General features: G+C 40.8%; 1 non-coding gene across 1 annotated transcript; it reads right to left on the bottom strand.

The window, feature by feature from the left end:
• Positions 1-16,420: 16,420 nt before the first annotated feature.
• On the bottom strand, positions 16,421-16,535 carry LOC136730546 (U5 spliceosomal RNA). Its single transcript, XR_010809340.1, has one exon. It is a non-coding gene; the product is annotated as a U5 spliceosomal RNA (small nuclear RNA).
• Positions 16,536-22,938: the final 6,403 nt, after the last annotated feature.

The following is a 22,938-nucleotide window of genomic DNA, read 5'->3' as shown; positions in this document are numbered from 1 at the left end:
TATTTGATCGATTTGTATTATTACTATTTATATACATTTCACTACATTATTGTAGTTAATGAATGTATTTAATCTTTGGAAAATAAGCCTTTTCATTGATCTCAATAATGATGTCCAGGTACTTCAGGAAAGCACATTTTCAAAAAATGTGTCCAGTCAATGATTTCCCCAACTAAGAACCTGCGTGGGCACTAAGACTGTCCTCCTGCGCGGCTCATGTCTTTATTGTGTCACTTCCTCCTATTGAAGTCCAATCTACACCAGTACAGGTTCAGAAGAACTGTTCCCGAATCCAGATTGAACTGATCAATAGTTAATTTCTTACCTACACATTGTATTTAGGGATCTATTTCTAGGGATTTAAAAACTCTTCATTGTGGAACTCATAGCTTCCAAATGAGCACATCGTTAATTTCCTGGAGTATCTGGTTATCTATTTATCAATATGTAAGAAACCTTCACCGAATGTTTGTGGTTGCCTCGGATTCCTATTTCTAAATTTGGCTCTAATTCCATTTCTAACATGTTACTTTTAACTTCTGTATTCGTAAGACCTATTTAAATAACTTAATTTTGTATTATTATTTCTGTTTGCAATAGCATTCTGTGTACAGTTAAATGCTGACTTTCTTGTAGGTCTGTTATTACAACATATTTAACTGGCGTTTTTTAGCTATCATTCTGTAACTATTTGTGACTTATGACTCTCTTAGTCATATTCTGGACTATACAGTACATGAAAAAGTCAAAATATGGACATTTACCTTGCGCAAACTGAAAACGTACAAACATACAAAGAGACACATATTAATTTATATCCATAGTAAATTCAGATACCATGGTTTTGGTTGGCATGTTATATTGACCTGCAGTGTCTCAAACTACCCTTATTTATTACTTATCTAGTAATTTTCCTTCAGTATCTTGAGGACTGTCATTTATACTGAAAAACATATATATATATTTTTAATTTGTCTTCGGGGCATTCAGATTGAATTATGCCTGTTGTCTTTTCTTTCTTTTCTCTAACAAATGTTTTAAGATAGCTAGCTTTGGTTTCTCATTTCTTAATGCTTTGTATTCCTATTTTGCAAAACCGTTTTTAGGTGCTCAAGTCTATCTGAATCAAAAGTCCCATCTTCTGGAAACCTTAATTTTCTGTCACCTATTGTCCAGTCAAACGCACCGCTTCACTCCATAGTTATCATACATGTACCTTACATGTGTACCTTTAAGTGGCGGGTCGCCCGTCTTACTAGAGCTGTTCCCACACAGTAACACGTTTTCCCATTTTCTATGTATCGTTTTGTACACAACAACCAAGGCGTGCAAGCCCGCAAAATAACAATAAACGACAGGGGAGAAAACATAGCAAAAAACAAGAAAACACAAATAATACTAAATCCTATATAGGAATAACAACAAACATGCTTTTCAATGTTTGCATTTATAGAACTTGTATATAACTTAATGACTTTTCTTCATTTACCATAAACACTATAAACTTCTATAAACTATAAACACGTTATTTTATATTATCACCGGCGTATCAGATATTGAACAATTAATTAGCGCTCCTTTTTTTTTTTTTTTTCTAATAGTAGGTCAAACCTACGCTGCAGTTTACAAACACACTTAAGCCTGCGGGAACCCAGACAGGAAAACACAGTCCTGTTCCTTCACAAACAAGAAGACACAGTCAAGTCTATGGTAACCCTAAGAAACCATGCTCCTCGGTTATTGGTGTCAATGGATCTCATTATCCTGAAACTTTCATGATCGAAACATGGAATACTGTTTGTCAGTTTCCATAAAACTATGCATTAAGAGTAATGCAACAGTCACTTATCATTTTGAGCAGCTGTATCAATTGATAGTTAGATCTTTGTAATGAAATGAATAGACAGTGATCTCAGATGTAATGTGTGAATTGCATTTTGAAATGGTAATACTTTGATGTTAAGTTGTGTCATTTTAGTTCAATGAACAAATGATCTGAGGTTGATGTGTATTGTATCCAAGCAATTGTAAAAAAGTGTTAGAGTTTTGAAAAATGTGCATTTTGATCATCGGGTGTGAGTTTAGTGTCTAGAGTTTTGAAAAATGACATCAAGGTTCTGAAATGAGTGCCAAAGTGATTGTAAAAAAGTGTAATATCAGGGGACAGTGGCTATTAGTGATCTGGCCTTCCGTGGCCTCTGTATTAATGTAACAGGTCACATTGTATGTGTACACTGATACTTGATAGTATAATATAGTACAAGTAAAAAACATACATAGGTATCATAGAAGTATTTTGCAGAAATGATTATGGATAGTTATCAAAATGGAGAGGAAATGCTAAATCCAGTCTCCCCAGGCTGAGCTTCTATTGCTACACCTGCTAAGTGGCTGCTGGCCCCACTATATGGATAGAGCCACACCAAGTAAAAGAGTCTCCCCATTGCTATTTATATCTCCCTATCCAGTCTTCTATATGTGTCAGGGTGGGGTGCCTATTCCCCTGCATGCTTTGAAACCTATAGCACCTGGGACGCACACTTGGGATCCGGTTCCTCTGCCCCTCACATACACATGAGGAATCCCAGGTGCTCAATACGTCATACTGTCTCTTTCATCTCATGTGTAAACTATGGACAAATACATGACTAAGTGACTGAGTTGCTTTTCCCAGAATGCTTTGCGCCACGATATGCAAATAACGGGGACTATGATTGGCTCCCTGACATTACCCACACTGCGACTGATGCTACCCATTTCACTACCCAACAAAGACCCATAATATGCGTGTGTGTGTCTGTCTGTCTGTCTGTCAAAGTATGTGTGTCTGTGTCTGTTTGTGTGTGTTTGTGTGTCTGTCTCTGTGTGAAAATGTGCCTGTCTCTGTGTGAAAGTGAGTGTGTCTGTGTCTGTGTCTGTCTGTCTGTGAAAGTGAGTGTGTGAAAGTGTGTGTGAGTGTCTGTCTGTCTGTCTGTCTTTGAAAGTGTGTGTGAGTGTCTGTCTGTCATGTAACTTGCACATCTGTTAGGGCACCATATGCAGAGATGTACACATATTGTTCCTTTTCCATATACACTCACCTAAAGGATTATTAGGAACACCATACTAATACTGTGTTTGACCCCCTTTCGCCTTCAGAACTGCCTTAATTCTACGTGGCATTGATTCAACAAGGTGCTGAAAGCATTCTTTAGAAATGTTGGCCCATATTGATAGGATAGCATCTTGCAGTTGATGGAGATTTGTGGGATGCACATCCAGGGCACGAAGCTCCCGTTCCACCTGTAGCGTAAGGTACACTTATAAATTTCAATTAAAGAAGTGAATTTATAGTATCACCTTATCACGAATCCTGGAATCTTGTAGAACTCAATTTCTGTAATAATTGGACGCAGACACCAATTCCAAAGATATAAATTGTCAAATTTATTCAAAACAAAGACTAAATGTAGCACTACACTAATTATACAAAAGGGAAAAACTAATTAAAATTCAACTCTAGATCAACAAATCAAAGACAAATCACTTCCGTGACCAAATCAAAGACCATGGGATCGCATATGATAACACAAATCGTTAAACAAAAGAGGTTATAAACACATTGACTACAATACCAGTTAGTAAGATGAAGGTGAGTCTCTTGTTAGTATTATTAGTCAGACATTAAATAACTACGCAGGTTAGTATTTATGTCAGGTAACTTCTCGTTATATATATATCAGTCTCATTAACGTTTAGGTGGAGAGAAAGATCCTATCATTACTTGTTACCACAATTTCCCTTAACTGATTATTATTCAATGATTAAGGATAGGCAGGGCCACCTATAATCTGGTGTCTATTAACTTGTGTCAATTTCAGACTAAACAGTTAAACAGGAATGAGAAGATATTTCTCGGCGTTGACAGATTTTATTTCTAAAATTATCAACAAAACAGTTTAATGCAACACACATTTATATTTAAGAAAACTAAATGATATTACACATTCTAGAGTTATGAATCACAGATTAACATTTCTAATTGATTTCTCAAATGTCATGAATCATGAACTCCAAACTGTTAAACTTATCTGAACTTCGTCGCAGAGAGGCCTCTCTGCCTTCGGGCTCAGATAACAGCACACGGCACGAGGTCCGTGTGGTTTGGAACAAAGGCAGTCCGGTTCGGCTTTGTCCAAGAACTTCCACTCAGTCGATGCACCTGGAAGTTGGGGTTTCGCGAAAGTAGAGTCGTTTCCAAACAGATTTTCCACTGGTTTGAAGGCTCCAAGGTTGTGCACAAAATCTTCTTTGTAAGCAGGTTTCCACCGTAGTTACTTGAAGACAAAGTCTTTGAGGAAAGCAGGGCCCTGTTTGTTCCAAGGGTCAAGTTTCTTAAAACTCAAATAGCTATTTAAATGACTGACACTTTCGTATTCAGTCGACTTAGTCATTTGTCCAGCTGTAAAACTCCACTGATCAGGTGGGCACAGGCGGGCAGCGCAGTCTGTAAAGTTCTTTATTTAATAAAGTCCTTTAAAAGAATTCTTTGTACGGCTCAATCTCCTTCTCCCAGTTTAACTCTTCTGTTGCCGGCAAAGACTTGGTTGGTTTCTGGTTCCGGTTCGGGCAACAGAGCTACAGGTTGAGCTGTGGCAGCGAGTTACTGGTTCAGGTGAGAGAGAGAGAGAAAGAAAGGCCGTGTTTGTCCTTTATAGTCTGTCAGATCAATAGGTGATTGGTTCCTGAGTTCTTGAGATTGGATTTCGGTTTCAGCCCCCAGTGTCCTATTGGAGGGGGGCTTGATTTATGACTGATGTCAATCCATGCCATCTTTTGGAAATGCCGGTTGGCCTGGGTTCGTAGCTCTATGTCGGGATTTCGGCTCTCATCCACTTCAAAGAGTTTTTATCACCTACAGGCCCCTTTCTCCAGACATCTCATAGCAGAATAACAAACTATTTGGCCTCTTCTCGGTGCCATCCTCCCCAAAACTGTCACTTTGATGCAAACCAGTTCCAAGCTGATGAGCTAAGGAAATCTGATAACTTTGGGGGGGAGAGGTCTTCTTTAGATCCGTGCTTCAGCTCAGAGCCCAAATACTCTTATCCAAATACACCCAACATAACGCTACATACCCCCTTTCTTGAATGGGACTGAGGTCGACTAGGACGTTATCCCCTTCAAGACAAAATAAGACGTTAAGCATTTATCTCAAAGTTATGTAACAGAATTCAACAGTGGACTTCACCATTCATGACCCCGAGAAATCAAAGAAAACAAACTAATAGTTCATTATTTAAGCAGAATGTATTCCAATCAAATTGACAATCCTATACTAGCACATATACAGGTTACATATTATAACACTAGTACATTAAAACAAAAAAACAATTGGTATTACTCAGTATTGAGTATGGTTACTGACGGTAACCAATAGGTGGAAGTTGATTAACAGAGGGAGGTGACTGGGAATTCAGGTGTTATTCAGGCACCTGACCTTCACTATGTCTATAATAGTTGGTAGGGACCTGGGTTCGAATGGTTGGCTTACATGGTAAGCCGGTGCCCCCTTTAGGGACATGCACAAAAAATGGTCTCATTGGGAAGTTGTACCTTGGTGGCTGTATCATATCTGTCATTCAATTCCACCGGCTTTGGTGATTCAACTTGAGCCCACAACCTGTTCAATAGATCCTGACCAATGATCAACTTCAACTCAACTCAACTCAACTCAAATTTGGAAATATAAACTGGATGAACCAACTTAATCTTCCCAAAGGTGAACTCTAACAATGCCTTTTGAGTGAGCTGTGCCTTAGTCTCTGTGTAACTTGTAATGTTCACACTACAAGCTTCCACTTTCAGTCGTTGGTCTGAGGTTTCCATAATTTGTTTCAGGTTGCCCATTGTGGTGGCAGACATTAAACAAATTTCAGCCCCAGTGTCCAACAAGGCTCCTCACTCCCACACATTCTCAATGGTCACTTCTATGTAAACTTGCTTGGCTCTGCCTCTCTGTGTCAGATCACCCAGTAACATCACCAAAGGTTCAGCTTGCCTGCAGGCAACTTCCCCCACTGGGAGGTCCCAGTGGGCTGATGTGTCAGAGAAACCCCCCTGCTGTTCCTCACATCCAATCAAAAACACAGAGGCGGGGACAGGGGGTGGTTCCAGAGCTAGTCATTCCTTAGGTGGCGAGTCCGGCCCTTTACCCTGGCTACTAACTTCCAGTTTGGGAAGAGGGGGCAAAGGGAGCAGAGCTAAGCGTAGCAGTAGCTCAGAAACTGCAACATTGCTCAGAGACTGAGTTAACCCACCTAGGCTAGGAGCAGATTTCTTTTTTTTATTGTAAGCCTGGGTGTCTTGGATTCCATCCTTGGGAGGTTCTTTCCTTCTTTGAATCTCTGTCCCCTCTAACTCCAGTGGAGAAATAGGGCTCTCAGAGCGCCTTGCCAGTACTTGGGTGCTTGAATCTTTACGATCAGAAGTGCTATTGTACTTGCTTTCACAAGCTTTCTGTGCCATTTTTTCGAATTTCAGCTATGTTCATATACATTGCGTCTGCATGTAATATGATCATTTCCTTAATCGCTGGGAACAAATTAGCAACAAACAACCCTTTAAAGCTCACCTCTTCCTCGGCCCCGGGTCGATCTTGACCCGCAAAATAGGTTTTCCTAAGCTTTTCATAGTAATCACGGGGGGACTCATGCTTACCCTGTTTGATCTGCTGTGCGGCAGTCACTGCTGCCACTGGATCAATGAACCTGGAATAGTCCCTAACTAATGCTCTGCACAAGCGTTGAAACCTATCGCAGACCATGGACCCTTGCCTCTCCATCCAAGAATGGACTTGGCGAGAGGTAGTTTTGCGGATTAGGAGAACCTTTTCCTTCTCCGTAGCCTCAGGATAGAAACTCAAAGCATACTTAATGTCCTTAATATACGCTTCCACATTTCCTTCCTTGTCTGCTGGGTTAAAGGTTTCACAATCTTTAGCCAGTTCTCTCAACTGGCGCATGTTAACCTTTCGGTCTGGACTCTCGGGAGAGGAAGTTCGTCTGTGCGACGAGCTTCTTACCCTGGGTGGAGAAAGACTACAGGGAGGGGTACGATCAGGACGAGGCAACCCGGGGCCTAAATGTGGAGACGGTGTGCGACTCCGTGCATTGGCCGGTTCCGGCTGTTCCTTTATGCTGTCAGGTGTCAGCTTTGCAGCCCACCAAGAGGCAGCTTTCAGGGCCCCTATTTGTTGCTTGAGACGCTCATTTTCAACTTCAGTTGATTTGAGTTCTCCCCTAAGCACCTGATTTACTCTCCTCATTTCTTCACTGTCCCTTTTTAAATGTATGACCTCGCCTTCGAGTATCTCCATTTTTACAGTGCCCAAATCTTTCTCCCTGACTGTTTTGCAAAGACGCATTTCCAAAACATCCCGGTCCTTCAAAACTATCCTTTCATTTTCAACCGCTTTACATCTGTCATTTTGCAGACCTTTTACTTGGATCAGAGTTGTTTCCAATTCAACTTGACATTGTCTTAAATCATTTCCTAATTGCTCTCTCTGTTCAATTAAGTCCTCTTTTTCAGCATTCAACACAATGACTTGTTTTCCACAAGTATCTAGCTTTCCTTCAAATTCTAAAACCATTCCATGCCGTTTGGCTCTTTCTTCTTTCGCTTTAGCATACTTTTCTCCTAGCTTTTTCAGTTTTTCAAACTTGCTTATGATCCAGTTCACTACCCTTGAGCTCGCAAGTGCTAAGCTAGCCATAACTTTCATCACCTCTATCGACTCTTTTTCGAGTTGCGTCGTAGTGTCGTTTGCCAACTGAGTTCGACGCGACTCTACTTCAAAGTCCAAACTGCCTAGGCGTCCAAGGAATTCAGGAATCTCTGTTCCTGGTACCTTAACAATCAATGCTTCACATGGGGACATTTGGGTAATCATTGTTTTGGCTATTCAGTAACAACCCAACAGAACAGTACTCGATTAATCACCTAATGACTCTAATGCCAACGCTTAGGATATCAACAATTTATCACAAGTAACTAAAACAGACTTAATCTTTTGTGACTTTGGATTTATGACTGATGTCAATCCATGCCATCTTTTGGAAATGCCGGTTGGCCTGGGTTCGTAGCTCTATGTCGGGATTTCGGCTCTCATCCACTTCAAAGAGTTTTTATCACCCACAGGCCCCTTTCTCCAGACATCTCATAGCAGAATAACAAACTATTTGGCCTCTTCTCGGTGCCATCCTCCCCAAAACTGTCACTTTGATGCAAACCAGTTCCAAGCTGATGAGCTAAGGAAATCTGATAACTTTGGGGGGGAGAGGTCTTCTTTAGATCCGTGCTTCAGCTCAGAGCCCAAATACTCTTATCCAAATACACCCAACATAATGTTACACACCACATCCCAAAGATGCTCTATTGGGTTGAGATCTGGTGACTGTGGGGGCCAGTTTAGTACAGTGAACTCATTGTCATGTTCAAGAAACCAATTTGAAATGATTCGACCTTTGTGACATGGTGCATTATCCTGCTGGAAGTAGCCATCAGAGGATGGGTACATGGTGGTCATAAAGGGATGGACATGGTCAGAAACAACGGGCCGTGGCATTTAAACGATGCCCAATTGGCACTAAGGGGCCTAAAGTGTGCCAAGAAAACATCCCCCACACCATTACACCACCACCACCAGCCTGCACAGTGGTAACAAGGCATGATGGATCCATGTTCTCATTCTGTTTACGCCAAATTCTGACTCTGAAATCGAGACTCATCAGACCAGGCAACATTTTTCCAGTCTTCAACTGTCCAATTTTGGTGAGCTTGTGCAAATTGCAGCCTCTTTTTCCTATTTGTAGTGGAGATGAGTGGTACCCAGTGGGGTCTTCTGCTGTTGTAGCCCATCCGCCTCAAGGTTGTACGTGTTGTGGCATCACAAATGCCTTGCTGCATACCTCGGTTGTAGCGAGTGGTTATTTCAGTCAAAGTTGCTCTTCTATCAGCTTGAATCGAGTCGGCCCATTCTCCTCTGAGCTCTAGCATCAACAAGGCATTTTCGCCCACAGGACTGCCGCATACTGGATGTTTTTCCCTTTTCACACCATTCTTTGTAAACCCTAGAAATGGTTGTGCGTGAAAATCCCAGTAATTGAGCAGATTGTGAAATACTCAGACCGGCCCGTCTGGCACCAACAACCATGCCACGCTCAAAATTGCTTAAATCACCTTTCATTCCCATTCAGACATTCAGTTTGGAGTTCAGGAGATTGTCTTGACCAGGACCACACCCCTAAATGCATTGAAGCAACTGCCATGTGATTGGTTGGTTAGATAATTGCATTAATGAGAAATTGAACAGGTGTTCCTAATAATCCTTTAGGTGAGTGTATATGTATGTATGTATGTATGCATGTCCAATTGCTTTGACAATTCAAATGCACTGAATTGAGAGAGAGAGAGAGAGAGAGAGAGAGAGAGAGAGAGAGAGAGAGAGTTGTAGTCCAGACCACTGCAAAATTCCTGCTGAAGTGATCTGGATCACCACACAATGGCCCAAGGACCACTGCAAACTTGGATTTCAATGTATTTATGTAATCTGTGTTGCAATAGCACCTACCATGTTCCTTTGTGGTGATCTGGTTAATTCTGATCTGGGAAAACCACAATCCTGCAGGTTTAATAAGTCTCTCTACACATCAGTCCCTGAGTACCTTCAACCAATGGTCATTTTGACCAATTAAGCCCAAGATTTGAGTCAATTAAGTTGTCAAGGACTACCCAGTGAAGACGTGAACTCACGACTAGGTCACACTGTGAGCTCACCAGAGCAGACATTACACTGAGCTCACTGTGAGCTCACTTAGCGCTTTTCCAGCGACATGGTGACGGTGCTGGAGCCGGAGCCGCTGCCCTTAGCCGGTGGCTAACCCACCTCTATGTTACAAATGTTCCCTAAACACTTATTTTGCAAGATCAATAAAAATCCTTTAGGAAATTTAAACTTTTACTGACACACATAGTTAATAGCAATGTATTATAACTTTACCAAAAATAATAATCTGTATATCTTTAATTGTTTAGACGTCATTAAGATATAATGCATCTTTCACATAGGGAACATTTGTAACATGTTAGGAAAAACAAACAAATGATTTGAAAATATTCATAATTACAGCATACAATTTGTCAGGCTTCATAAGAATGGTATTTATAACATACTCTGTAAAAATCAAGCAAATAGCATTTGTGGTTCACGAGAAAATATATATATATAATCAAAGCTATCAGACTATAGCAGCCGGTGTATGAAGACACATACGATTATACAGCATTATTTGGCAGCTTCGCAAGACCTAATTTTAAACGTTGTTGGTAAGTTAGATAATTAGTGGGGACCCGCTATTTGCAGTTCTTCCCCTCCATAATTGCTAAAATAAAGTTTTACTGACATTTTATTGACCCTACCACTGCATAGGGCACATCTGTAACATGAACGCTACTGAATGGCACATACATTGAAAACTACGGAGAACTGAGACAAATCCACTTTACACTTCATAAATAATCTTAAAACGTTTCCAACCAAGGCAACACCCACTTGAAATACGTTCATTCTCATTTTTGGTAAACAAAAAGAGAGATTGTTACATATGTTCCCTATGATGCATCTACAGAGAGAGAGAGAGAGAGACAGACAGACACTAACTCTCTCTCTCTCTCTCTCTCTCTCTCTCTCTCTCTCTCTCTCTCTCAGCTGGGAGTGTGTGGGAGGGGTCTGCAGTGAGCGGGAGTGCTGCTGAGAGCTCTGTCCTTTGGCTGCGTTTTTTTGTTGCTTTACTTTTTTCAGTTTGTTTATTTTGTCTTCTGTTTTCAGTGCTTTTCTTATTGTGGGGGAACAGGGGAGGGGAGGGGGGAGTACCGGTAGTTCTTCCCGGGTCGGGGGGTCGGACCCCCTGAATGCGTCTTTTGAAAAACTGACCCGACGCCATGGAGTCAAGATCGCTCCGGTGCAGTTCTGCCCCCTAGAGCAGTGTGTGTTAGCGGTTGGGGAGGTAGCAGGGTGTGAAAATATCAAGTCTGCTGCCATTGTTATCTTCTTAAAAACCACTGATCTGCTCAATCAGCTAGTGGCTAATGGCACAGTGTTAGACGACACTTTCACCCCGGTGTTGCCGCTCGCTGCTCCTGCCCGGAAGGTAACGCTGTCTAACGTCCCTCCGTTCATCCGCACCGGCTCGGGCAGCTGATGTCCGGCATTAAGAGGGTCCCGCTGGGCTGCAAAGCCCCGCAACTGAAACACGTCGTGTCCTTCCGAAGGCAGCTGTATATGATCCTCAATAACATCAATGAGGATCTTAATGTCATTTTTAAATTTAAGATCGACAATACCGACTACGTCGTGTTCGCTACTTCGGAGTCCATGAAGTGTTTCAGGTGTGGGAGCGAGGGGCATGTCGTGAGGAACTGTCCCGAGCAGGACAGGGAGCGGGAGGAGGAGCGGGGCGACGCGGGGAGGAATAGAGACACCGGCCCGCAGCCACAGATGCAGCGGGCAGACAGAGATCGAGCCCCGGCGGAGGAGACAGTCGCCGGTCGGACCGATGGTACCACTGATGCCGTGACGGGGGAAGAGCTGCCCGGAGGCGATGACGCACAGCTGGGGGACGGGGTCGAGGCAGCGGGGGATAGTGACGACCGAGACGCCGGGGGGAGATGGTGTTGAGGCGGTGCACGGGGCGCTGGTTAGTGACGAGGAACAACCTCAGCAGCCAGCAGACGGGCGGACAGACACACAGGGTGTAGCCGAGGAGGAGGCAGGGCCAGGCTCGGCGGTACAAGCCGAGGCGCCGGGTGGAAAAAACGCACTAAGAAGGTGCTGGGAGGGAGCACGGACGGTGTTGGTAAATAGTGGCAGTAAAAGAAGTGGTGGCACAGTAGTGAAGCTGGGGTAGCGAGCGGCTTGGTGGGGAAAGGTCCGGCTACACGCTGGAGCATCGCGGCTCGGAGTGACAGTGAGGGCGGCTTCACGGATTCCTCTCTCGCCTCCTCGTCCTCGGTGAGTCAGAGCTGCAGTGAAGGATATCAGGAGGTTTTTAGAGAAAACGAAGGGAAAGAGGTCTGTTGTAGTGGAGCAGTTTTTCCCAGATCGTGCACGCCTGCTGGCCTCTATTAAGTTTTTACAGAAACCCTGACCTATCAATTTGTACAACACTCACTGAAAACCATGGTTGGGGTCAATTCCTGTTTTTCAATTCCAATTCCTCCTACAAATCAATTCAAAATTGCAATTACTTTTTGCATTCACAGAATATTCTTTATTGGAATTGAATTGAAAAGGGAATTAAAAATTGAATTGGAATTGACCCCAACCCTGTTGAAAACAAAACAAAAAATACAGATCTGGTTCTTCAAATCTTCACTCTGGTTTCATTCTGTGTCGTAGTTCATTTATCTTGCTGTTAATTGCACCACCAATTACACTCTTTGGGGTACTGGGCAATTTTTTCGAGGTAGCCCCTAAAAAACATGTATCACATAGATTTAATGACTTGCACATAGATATATAAAAATCTTTTAATAAACATACCACATATCTTTGAGAAGGGTTCATTAGTTACATATTGCCACAGTAAATCAACATTTTTGTGTGTGGGTGTATTTAAACGTTTTGGTGTATGCTCTTAAACTTGTCTTACACTAGTTCATAGTAAAATCTGTACTTGGCGAAGCAGCTATGCAAAGGCAGTCTTTTCTCCATTAATACCTTGCTTAAGCATTACATTGATGTGGCACAACTGGACTGAAATGTGAAGTATTTGCTCAAAAGTCAAATTTAAATGAGACATGAAAGTTTATATTGTCAAGGATCCCATGGCACTATTCATTATTATTATGTATTAATATGTCTGAAGCATTAATCCAAGGTGATTTACAAGGTGTTGTTGAAAGAGTGACGTGGCTGAATTCTAAGTCAGGCTTCCCTCAATCAGGTCTAACAAATTTGTTATGACTCCACCTTTACTGCTGTGTAGTAATCTGCTGGTACAAAATGGCTGCACCCCAGAGGGTGGTGGGTGAAGTGAGTCTGTAGAGCACTTTGGGATCTTTCCAGCTGCTACATGTAAGGTATTATTATTTATTAATAAATTAACTCTAGTCTCTGAAACTAAAACAAAGGCCAAAGGAACATTTCAAATGCTAACCCTTTGTGTTCTATACAGTTAAAAAGGAGAGTTAGAAATTTTGTACAACAGCATTTACATACCATATATGGCTTCCACCTTTAAGCGATCCAGAGGTGTCTTTTTCTCCGAAGTTGGATCTCTCTTGCTGCCACCACCACGAAGATTGCTCTTTAATAATGTTGGAAAGTCAAAGACAGCAACCGTCAGGGTTCTTGCATATGACGTATTCGTGCTCCACCTCTCTGCAAGGATCCAGGACAGTTTGTCAATGTAAACTCCAGTGCCTGGGAATATTTCCACCTAAAAGACAATGGTAAATAAAAAACAAGTTTATCCCCAAACTATTCTTATATTATGTTAAGTGGAATACATTATCAGTAAGGCTGTGATTTTGTTACAGAAATGTGTTATTAAAGACCACAGTATGTCTCAATTCTAAGTTTATTAATTTACACACATAATAAAGTCAGTGAATCTGTGACACCCATAATTCAATTACATTCTTATTATCAACTATAACTATGAATATAACTGATAATGTAGCATCATTAGATTGTTTACAACCAATATTTGTTTTCAATATATATATTTTTACCTTGTCTTTGTAATATTGTAGACCAAGAGTGTTATACCTGTTTTGGTGATTCTTTGTCAGATTCAGAACAATTTGCTGTGGGGCTGTCAGAACCACTTGATGGTGACACACTTTTGTCTTCATTGCTGATAAATGTGGCTTTTGTTACAATTTTTTTCAGATTGTCCAAAAGGTCTGGAATCTCTGGAGAAAAAAACCTTAGTATTAAATGATAATCATTTCTAGTAATATATTTAATACAAAGTGAAAACAAAACCATCAATGCCTGCAATTATACTTGAGAGACTTGCTCTATGTTATTGGCAAACTGACCTTTTTGTGGGTCATTAACATTAGCTACGAAAAACATAAAAGAGATAAAATACAAGAATTACCAGGTCTAATGTAATGCATATAGTCATTAATGTAGGATTATGAAGTTATGTTGAAAAACTTTATTTAATAATCAGTATTATTAAATTATTAGACAGTGCACATTAAGAGTCTGTATTGTGGTTCTAGATTACTTCAGTATGATCAACTATAATACATTACTCTGGAATCTAAATTACTGAAGAATAACATTTATCAAGGTAAGGAATTATTTGCTATAAATAAAAAAACTTACCATCAACCATACGGTTTCGAAGACATTGGTTTTCATTTTTAAGTCTTGTGTTTTCCTTTTCGAGCTGCTTAACGTTTTGCTGTAGCTCAACTTCACTGGACTCTTTAAATGTCTGTAGAATATGACGGGATCTAATTCTTGAAGCTCCATCGGTTTTCTTTCTTATTTTGTGCTGTATTCAGAGAGGAAAAGAGTTTAAAATGAATATATATATATATATATATATGAAAATGATTTAAAAAAAAACAATCCTGCAATACATTTATTTAATATTTGCAGTAATTATCTCACCGGTAACTGTGGTTCATCAAGGTCACTATCATCTGAAATTTGAAGTTTTTTGTTTGGTTTAGGTACTCTCTTCATTTTAGGACAGGGCATTTTTGTTAGGTCATTAAGTTTTCTTCTTAGTTCGCCTTCTTTTCCTAAAATAAAAATAAAATAAATAAAACCCTGCATTATGTCCACAGATATTTGGGGATTATATTTATTTGTCATAAAAATACTGTGCTTTGACCATACAAATTAAGATGAACAGCCAACACTGAATCAAAACTGAAGTTAAATTATATCTGGTTTAATTTATTTTGTGATTTGGGGGATTTTATTGTAAAGCACAACACACAATAAATCGTTCTTACAAATGCCAGTCAAGTATGACGAGTTTTAGCGCCCTCACCACCATCTACCATGTTATAAGAGTATGTTAGAAGTACAACACATTAATAACTTAAACATTCATTTCAAATATACTGTGATTGTATATATCAAATAGCATGTAAAGACTTTAATGTTTTTTTTTTTTTAAATAAACATTGTTACCAGTCATAATGATCTGCGCTTCATGGACAGGCCATCCACCTTTTGGAGGTTTGTTCGTGTCTCTCCACTCTGCTCTGAAGTTTCGAGTCGTCTCTTCGTCATCATCAGCAATGCTGAATAAATCAAAATTGCGAAAGCAAGCAGTGGGAATCACGCTGTAAGAGTCTTTGTCGACCCCGCTTTCCCACTTCACCAACGCGTGCATCACCGCCATACTACCTTCACCTTCTCGTCCGTTTTTTCTGCGCCTTTTTCCCCCAACAAGTCACGGCACAAAAAACAGTCCCGCTCTGCATTCTGGTACTTGGCGTTCTTAATAACACCAACAGGATGTAATCGCATAGACCACTCGAGTATAAAGTACTACATATCCCATCAGTTACAGTTTTTTTTCATCTTCTGAAACTGCAATTTAGCACTTTCAACTGTTTCTTAGTGATTCCTAGAATTACTAACCGGTATTGTAGTCAATGTGTTTATAACCTTTTTTGTTTAACGATTTGTGTGTTATCCTATGGGATCCCATGGTCTTTGATTTGGTCACGGAAGTGATTTGTCTTTGATTTGTTGATCTAGAGTTGAATTTTAATTAGTTTTTCCCTTTTGTATAATTAGTGTAGTGCTACATTTAGTCTTTGTTTTTAAATAAATTTGACAATTTATATCTTTGGAATTGGTGTCTGCGTCCAATTATTACAGAAATTGAGTTCTACAAGACTCCAGGATTCGTGATAAGGTGATACTATGAATTCACTTCTTTAATTGAAATGTATAAGTGTACCTTACGCTACATATATGTATGTATGTATGTATGTATGTCCAATTGCTTTGACAATACAAATGAATTGAATTGAGAGGGAGAGAGAGAGAGAGAGAGAGAGAGAGAGAGAGACAGACAGACAGACAGACTGACAAACAGAAAAACAGACAGACACAGACACACACACACACAGAGCCAGCCAGCCAGCCAGCTCAGCGATGACATCACGAGCCTCTCTCAGCTGACTGCTATGACATCACAGAGCACGTACATTCCGTTGCTTGCCGTCTGTCAACCACTCAGTCACTGCCAGCCAGACTGGCTGGCTGGCTGGATGGGGGGGCTGCTTGCTGCTGCTGCGTACCTTAGCAAGCTTATTTGCTTGACCGGCCTTCCTACTCCTCTGCCCACATGCCCACCTATGCCCGATCTGCTGTTCACCTGGATCACAGCTCTGCCCCAACAAGGCAGATCCTCCCAAAAATGGTACAAACTCACCCACGATCCCCTCCACGGAAAGCTTTAGCAAAAGGCAAAAGCGTTATACGTAATGAAGAGGAACCCGAGTCCAAGACGCATCCGACCAGCCATACATATTTGTGTGTATTAAAGATCACATTTTCTTACATTTAGTTTTTCTGTACTTTATTACATCTTATTGTGATTTATAAAAGTATTGTTTCTTTTCCATATGTATGTATGTATGTGTGTGTGTGTGTGTGTGTGTGTGTGTCTGTCTCTGTGTGAAAGTTAGTGTGTGTGTCTGTACGTGTGTGTGCCTGTCTCTGTGTGAAAGTGTGTGTGTGTGTGTGTGTATATGTCTCTCTGTGAAAGTGTGTGTGTGGGTGTGACAGTGTGTGTGAGTGTCTGTCTGTCTGTCTGTCTGTCTGTCATGTAATTCGCACATCTGTGAGGGCACCATTTTTGCAGAAGAGATGTACACATTTTGGAGCAACATATGCTGCCATCCAGACATCATCTTTTCCAGTGACGTCCCTGCATTTTCAAACAGATCACATTTTATTACACTTTGTTTATCTGTACTTTATTACATCTTATTGTGATTTATACTTGTAATGTTTCTTTTCCATATATATGTATGTACAGTGGGGGAAAAAAGTAATTGATCCCCTGCTGATTTTGTACGTTTGCCCACTGACAAAGAAATGATCAGTCTATAATTTTAATGGTAGGTGTATTTTAGCAGTGAGAGACAGAATAACAACAAGAAAATCCAGAAAAATGCATTTCAAAAAAGTTATAAATTGATTTGCATGTTAATGAGGGAAATAAGTATTTGACCCATTTTCAATGCCCTGGCTTAGGGAAGGAGGTTCTCACCCATGATTTGACGGTACATGGCCCCGTCCATCGTCCCTTTGATGCGGTGCAGTTGTCCTGTCCCCTTAGCAGAAAAACAGCCCCAAAGCATAATGTTTCCACCTCCATGTTTGATGGTGGGAATGGTGTTCTTGGGGTCATTCCTCCTCCTCCAAACACGGCGAGTTGAGTTGATGGCAAAGAGCTTGATTTTGGTCTCATCTGAGACCACTTTCACCCAGTTCTCCTCTGAATCATTCAGATGTTCATTGGCAAACTTCAGACGGGTCTGTACATGTGCTTTCTTGAGCAGGGGGACCTTGCGGGCGCTGCAGGATTTCAGTCCTTCACGGCATAGTGTGTTACCAATTGTTTTCTTGGTGACTATGGTCCCAGCTACCTTGAGATCATTAACAAGATCCTCCCATGTAGTTCTGGGCTGATTCCTCACCGTTCTCATGATCATTGAAACTCCACGAGGTGAGATCTTGCATGGAGCCCCAGACTGAGGGAGACTGACAGTTATTTTGTGTTTCTTCCATTTGCGAATAATCGCACCAACTGTTGTCACCTTCTCACCAAGCTGCTTGGTGATGGTCTTGTAGCCCATTCCAGCCTTGTGTAGGTCTACAATCTTGTCCCTGACATCCTTGGACAGCTCTTTGGCCATGGTGGAGAGTTTGGAATCTGATTGATTGATTGCTTCTGTGGACAAGTGTCTTTTATACAGGTAACGAGCTGAGATTAGGAGCACTCCCTTTAAGAGAGTGCTCCTAATCTCAGCTCGTTACCTGTATGAAAGACACCTGGGAGCCAGAAATCTTGCTGATTGATAGGGGATCAAATACTTATTTCCCTCATTAACATGCAAATCAATTTATAACTTTTTTGAAATGCGTTTTTCTGGATTTTCTTGTTGTTATTCTGTCTCTCACTGCTAAAATACACCTACCATTAAAATTATAGACTGATCATTTCTTTGTCAGTGGGCAAACGTACAAAATCAGCAGGGGATCAAATACTTTTTCCCTCACTGTATGTATGTATGTATGTATGTAAGTGTGTGTGTGTCTGTCTCTGTGTGAAAGTGTGTGTGTGTGTCTGTCTGTGAAAGTGATTGTGTGTGAAAGTGTGTGTGTCTGTCTGTCTGTCTGTGAAAGTGTGTGTGTGTGTATGGGTGTGACAGTGTGTATGAGTGTCTGTCATGTAACTCGCACATCTGTGAGGGCACCATTTTTGCAGAAAGAGATGTACACATTTTGGAGCAACATATGCTGCCATCCAGACATCGTCTTTTCCAGGGACGTACCTGCATTTTTCAGCAGGATAACGCCAAACCACATTCTGCCCAGATTTCAAGCGCATGGTTGCATAGGCAGAGAGTGCGGGTGCTAGCATGGCCTGCCTGCAGTCCTGACCTGTCTCCGAATTGAGAATGTGTGGCGCACTATGAAGTGCAAATTAAGACAACGAAGGCCCTGTGCAGTTGCGCAGCTGAGGAAATGCATAATGGATGAATGGGGGAAAATCCCGCTTGCTAAACTTAACCAAGTGGTGTCTTCAGTGCCCAAGTGCTTAATAAGTGTTATTAAAAGAAAAGGTGATGTTACATAGTGGTAAACAGTCGACTGTCCCAACTTTCTTGGTTTCTTTTCACTGCTAATGAGATGCTGTAGAGTGAGTTAGTTATATTGCTTTCAGGAGCTCTAATCGTATTGATGAGTTCATGCAGCATTTGTAATTGAATTTCAAAAAGAAATCTTTGCTGTCTGGCCTGTGTGTATGAGATGTACTCTGTCAATCTTTGGCTAACAACTGAAACATTGGTAGAACAGAAATGGCAACATAAAAAAGAAAAGTACATTTTAAAAGAGCACATTAAATAGGATGAATATACAGTTTTTTACAATCACTTTGTCACTAATTTCAGAACCTTGATGTCATTTTTCAAAACTCTAGACACAAAACTCAAAACGGTCATCACTTGTAACACAGGCTGTCCAATGTTCAAAACATTGCATTGTGCATTCATATCTTTAAAGAAACCTAGCACTTGCAGACTTGTTGGTTCAAATAACTCATTTATCATGAAATACCATAGTAACATAGTAACACAGAAGATACCGATAGTTTCACTGTGTAGTTGTTCGTACAATCATTAAATATTGTAGTACAAAATATGTGATGCATGTTTCATTATGGTACTACACATAAATACATCACTGTAAAAGGACTAGTAGAGAGAATACTACAGACACAGTGGAATCATTGAACAAAATCTGAAATGTATTGATGCAATACAATCAAATCACACCATAGGTTTCTTTGAATCCATGCAAAAATAATTAGCTACAAAAACGAACAAAACTACAGTAAAATGTAAACTGCAGTGTTCCTCACCTGGCTTAGTGTAAAAAGCAAAACAAAGGATTGATTACTGTACTTCTAAATTTCCATCAGCCCTGTGTTCAGGTTCAGGTTCTCACAACCATTTTTCACAAGAGGCATCTTGAAACTGAACATACCTGAACATACTCAGTCATCAGCTGCTTCACTCTGTCTGCATTTCTTTCAAAAGGCACACTATACTCTGTGCTACACATTGGTATGCAGTATACAGTCATTTGACAATTGAGAGTAGCCTAATGTTTAGTGCATGCTGAAGACTTGCCGCTTCTCAGTACGGACATTTCTGATGATTGAGGCCACAGTTGATCCTGAGTTGATTCTGAGGTTTGATTGAATCATTGTAGCTGCCTCAGTCATGGTCATGCCATGATTTACAACATGTTCTACAACTATTTCTCGGATTTCACTGGACACTATTTGCTGTTGCTGCCGCTGTCTGGTCCGTGGCCTTGTCCTCTACCACGTTCCCCCAACACCTCTCAAATGAGGCCCATGGCTGCCTCTCTGGTGAGGCCTAAGCCCTCCTCTATGACGAGGCCCACGACCACCTCTCAGAAGGGGTGCATGTCCCCTTCCATTCCTTTGACCACCACGTCTTCCTCCTCCCACTGCTTGACCTCTATTGTGACCTGGATGACCTGCCGGCTCCATGTTATCACTGTGTTGCTCGGGTGGATAGCACTCATTTCACTCGATACTCGTACCACAATGTGAAATCAATCATCAATAACCAGTTGGCAGTATTGGAAAAGCAATTACAAGGGCCTGCATACATACAGTAATGTCAAATCTGATGTGGAAGAACAATCATCTTCAACCAGGTTGGAGCGTTAGTTGCAATGCCTTTAATACACGCAGCGTGGAGAGGAACAGTGACTCAAGAAGATCCCAAAGTCGCTCTGCCTTCATTTTAACAGTCAGAGCTTTTATACACAAAAATCAAAGAGCTGGTTATAATCAGAAAGTCATTACTATGTTATCTTAAAAGTTAGCTAAGCAGAATTTATATCATTATAGGACAGAGTTCATAGATCAACACATGGATTAGGGAGCAGGCACTTCAATCATACTGTTTGACATTGTCTCCAAGATTCTCATCGTAAATAACAAGCAGAAATCAAACTACCTTCTGGCCTGACCTTCTAGCTTGACCTTATCTTTCTTAAGTATACAAGAGAGAAAAACAGGTATTAGAGAAAGAATTTCTAACTTTCCTTCCACACTGAAAACATGGTGTGGAAAAGTGCTACATGATGATGAATGATGATGAAATATTACATCCATAGATAATGTAGTCCAACTGGTTCATGCTCCTCGGTTATTGGTGTCAATGGATCTCATTATCCTGAAACTTTCATGATCGAAACATGGAATACTGTTCGTCAGTTTCCATAAAACTATGAATTAAGAGTAATGCAACAGTCACTTATCATTTTGAGCAGCTGTATCAATTGATAGTTAGATCTTTGTAATGAAATGAATAGACAGTGATCTCAGATGTAATGTGTGAATTGCATTTTGAAATGGTAATACTTTGACGTTAAGTTGTATCATTTTAGTTCAATGAACAAATGATCTGAGGTTGATGTGTATTGTATCCAAGCAATTGAAAAATGTGCATTTTGATCATCGGGTGTGAGTTTAGTGTCTAGAGTTTTGAAAAATGACATCAAGGTTCTGAAATGAGTGCCAAAGTGATTGTAAAAAAGTGTAATATCAGGGGACAGTGGCTATTAGTGATCTGGCCATCCGTGGCCTCTGTATTAATGTAACAGGTCACATTGTATGTGTACACTGATACTTGATAGTATAATATAGTACAAGTAAAAAACATACATAGGTATCATAGAAGTATTTTGCAGAAATGATTAAGGATACTTATCAAAATGGAGAGGAAATGCTAAATCCAGTCTCCCCAGGCTGAGCTTCTATTGCTACACCTGCTAAGTGGCTGCTGGCCCCACTATATGGATAGAGCCACACCAAGTACAAGAGTCTCCCCATTGCTATTTATATCTCCCTATCCAGTCTTCTATACGTGTCAGGTATACAAGTGTGTGTGTGTGTGTGTGTGTGTGTGTCTGTCTGTCTGTCTGTCTGTGAAAGTGTGTGTGTGTGTGTGTGTGTGTGAAAGTGTGTGTGAGTGTCTGTCTGTCTGTCTGTCATGTAACTTGCACATCTGTTAGGGCACCATTAATGCAGAGATGTACACATATTGTTTATTTTCCATATATATGTATGTATGTATGTATGCATGTCCAATTGCTTTGACAATACAAATGCACTGAATTGAGACAGAGAGAGAGAGAGAGAGAGAGAGAGAGGTGCTAAGGCACATTTGTAACATAAATTAGGGAACATTTGAAACATGCTTAGGGAACATTCATAAGAACATAAGAACATAAGAAAGTTTACAAACGAGAGGAGGCCATTCGACCCATCATGCTCGTTTGGTGTCCATTAATATCTAAGTGATCCATGGATCCTATCCAGTCTATTTTTAAATGTTCCCAAACTTTCAGCTTCTACCACTTTCCATCTTGAATGCCTTGAAGCCCAATTTCCATTTGTTGTCCCCTGGTGCGTGTGTCCCTGCTGATCTGGAAAAGCTCCTCTGGTTTGAGGAACCTTTCATGATTTTGAAGACTTGGATCAAGTCCCCACGTAATCTCCTCTGTTCCAGGGTGAAAAGGTTCAGTTCCCTCAGTCTCTCCGAGTAGGACTTTCCCTTCAGACCTGGAATAAGTCTGGTTGCTCTCCTCTGAACTGTCTCTAAAGCAGCAATATCCTTCTTGAAGTGTGGTGCCCAGAACTGTACACAGTATTCCAGATGAGGTCTAGCGCATTGTACAGTCTTAACATTACTTAAATTCTACACTTTTGACGATATACCCTAGCATTCTGTATGCCTTTTGTATTGCTTCCCCACATTGTTTGGATGGAGAAAGTGAATCCACATAGATTCCTAGGTCTTTCTCATGCATTACTTCATCTAGATCTGTACCTCCCATAGTGTAATTATAGTGGACATTTTTGTTTTACTGCATGTATTACCTTGCACTTGTCCACATTGAATTTCATTTGCCAGGTGTCAGCCCACAACTGAATTTATCTAAGTTCCTCTGAATAGCATGTGCTGCCAAGATTGTATCTGCTAAGCCACCTATTTTAGTATCATCTGCAAATTTGACAAGGTTGCTAAGTATCCCAGAGTCCAGATCATTAATATAGATTAGAAAAAGCA

The sequence above is a fragment of the Amia ocellicauda genome, unplaced genomic scaffold (genome assembly GCF_036373705.1).
Source record: "Amia ocellicauda isolate fAmiCal2 unplaced genomic scaffold, fAmiCal2.hap1 HAP1_SCAFFOLD_32, whole genome shotgun sequence".
In the NCBI taxonomy this organism is placed as follows: domain Eukaryota; kingdom Metazoa; phylum Chordata; class Actinopteri; order Amiiformes; family Amiidae; genus Amia; species Amia ocellicauda.
The sequence above is the reverse complement of the archived record's forward strand: the minus strand, read 5'-3'. Positions and strand labels throughout refer to the sequence as shown.